The following is a 2,500-nucleotide window of genomic DNA, read 5'->3' on the forward strand; positions in this document are numbered from 1 at the left end:
CTACAGGTGTGTGAAGGTGCTGTCTACAGGTGTGGGAAATGATCACAAACAAGGGTACCCAGTGTGTTACAAATGATACCCAGTGTATTAAAATGGTACCCAGTGTATTAAAATGGTACCCAGTGTGTACAAAGAGTCCTACAGCAGAAAGGCTCAAGTCCTATACCTGGTTGTTGTGGGGCATCCCGTACAGGGCCTCAACCAGGTCCGCTGCCCGCTTCAGCAGCACCTCCTGAGAGAGAGAGAGAGAGACAGAGAGAGAGAGAGAGACAGAGAGAGAGAGAGAGAGAGAGAGAGAGAGAGAGAGAGATTCCTGTTAAAATGTTCAATTCAATTCAATTCAATTCATTTATTTGTTTGTTCGATAGGGTACAGGTGTACATTAATGAACATTAAAAAAAAATGTAAATGCACGACAATTGCAGTCACAAGACTGATTTCCATTGTTAGTCCCCCTGCCAGATGATATAGGCTTAGAGTCCTGATAGGGGTAAAAAGTAACATAGTGCAACAAAAATATATTTAAAATGTAAACACAATACAAAGTGCAAGTATGCAGAGAAATGGTCCTGATAGGGGGAAAAGTAACTTAGTGCAACGAAACATATTTAAAATGTAAACACAATGCAAAGTGCAAAGTGCGACTGCGAACCTGAGATTAGAGCTTCTACATAGCTAAGTACAAAGTGCCAAGTACAAAATATACAGGAATATGCAGTCTGATACTAAAACCTGAGTTTGATGGTTGAATCTAGATTGAAAGCCTGTCCACACCTACACCCAGATGTTTTTGAAAACAGAGCCTTCTGGCCTCCCGTCCACACGCAAACGACGTTTAAGGTCACTAGTGCAAAACAAACTTTTTTGAAAACTCCGCCCAAGCTGGAGATTTTAAATACCGTGTATAATAGCTCTGTGGTGTATTGTGTGGATGGGCTACACGCTGAAAACAGCAAGTTGGATTGTTTGAAACTATTTTCCAAGGACACTGCCTGTAGCGAAGCTTGTTGGCTTGCTGGAGGCGAAGCGTTTGGGCTTGCCTCGTGAAGTGTGCTGGATCGTGGATGAGGGCTCACGCGCTCTGATCGGTCAGAATCACGGAGATGGAGATAGGGACCGACATGTCGGTCCTGGGACGCGGTTGAAATACCACTGGGATGACTGGGTGTAAGGCAATCAGGCGCCAGGGCCTGGCCGGTTGGAAGATGGCCAGGATTCAGTTCGGGTCCGGATTTAGTTGTGCTAATGGTTGACATCGTGAAGGAAAGGGGGAATCTCGGAAGAATCAAGCAGATCTCTCGAATGTGGTGAATCAAGCTGGAATCTCTTGGATGAGGTTAGTCAAGCATAGCGTCACAGGACACCTGGCTTATATGCCCGCGTTTTGGTGTATGACATCACGTCATTGGTGATGTCACAACGTTCTAGGGAGCTATGACATCATCGATGTTATGTCTGACATTGCCGATGACCTCACAGGTGAGCTCTATGCTATGACATCATCGGTGTCATTGTTGATGATGTCATCATCATTACGTCGTGGCGCGCCGGCTGGTGGGCATCGACTGCCCCAAGAACAGGCTTGACGGTGGGCCATTATGGGCCCTTTTCTACAGCCGCTCCCAGATTCCTGTGGGGAATCTGTATTCTTCCAGAAATGGCCGGAATGGCCCTCTAGTCCCACCTGGTATAGGCAGGGCTTGGTTGATTATTCTGGGAGTGAGGGGGGCTGTGGTCCGCCTGGCCACCGGCCGCACGCCGTTGTCCAGTCCCGTACATCACAAGAGCCAAGATTTGGTGACTGTCCTCGTTGGCCAGGATGTGTGTGGGATCCTACTGCAGTAGCGAGCTGTAATGGCCTCTGGGGGCTGGAGCTTCCAGTTGACGAAACTCAGCGGCGTGAGGTCAGTGCGGGAGCCGCTCAGGAGCCAGGGGTCTATCCATCCTACCCATCCTACCCAGCTACTGCGGTAGTGAGGAGCCTCTGGTTCTGGTGGCTTGAGTTTCCAGTCGAGGAACCTCAGCGGCATAGGGTCGGTGAGGAAGCAGTTTGTCTGCCCTCGTTGGAGGGAGGCCTCTGCCCCTAGTGTCCCGTTGGCCGCCCCGTGGAGCGCCGGTGTGGCATCCTCACTGAGGGCACCGAAGGTCGTACACTCCTCCGGCTTGGGGGGAGCCGACCTGAGGCCACCGTAACTCGGCTTCAACTCCTCGCTCTTATCCGCAGTCGTGTGGAGTGTTGGTGGTATTGGCACTGGAACAGTGGGTTCCGTAGTTTGGGTCGTTGGCTCTGGAGCAGTTATCTGCTCTCTAACTTGGAGGGCCTCGGCCTCGATCCCAGCACAGACCTGCGCCACTACGGCTTCCATCCTTAGGATCTCTTCATGTAATGTTGCTTGGTGTGCCTTCCTCCTAGCGATAACGTGGCCAGAGGCCGGTAGGGCTCTGAACTTGATCAATAGGAGCTCCATAAGGTTCTCTGCAGCTTCATCTGCCTTAAACT

The 2,500-nt window shown here is 50.4% G+C and overlaps 1 pseudogene across 1 annotated transcript in view; it reads right to left on the reverse strand.

The window, feature by feature from the left end:
- LOC310790214 (transcription factor COE1-like) overlaps positions 1-2,500 on the reverse strand; it is a 98,989-nt pseudogene that overhangs the window by 19,541 nt on the left and 76,948 nt on the right. The window contains exon 4 of the transcript in view: positions 167-232. The product of the transcript in view is annotated as a transcription factor COE1-like (transcript). The remainder of the gene's footprint in view (positions 1-166; positions 233-2,500) is intronic.

The sequence above is a fragment of the Poromitra crassiceps genome (genome assembly GCF_964638095.1).
Source record: "Poromitra crassiceps genome assembly, chromosome: 15".
Taxonomy (NCBI): Eukaryota; Metazoa; Chordata; class Actinopteri; order Beryciformes; family Melamphaidae; genus Poromitra; species Poromitra crassiceps.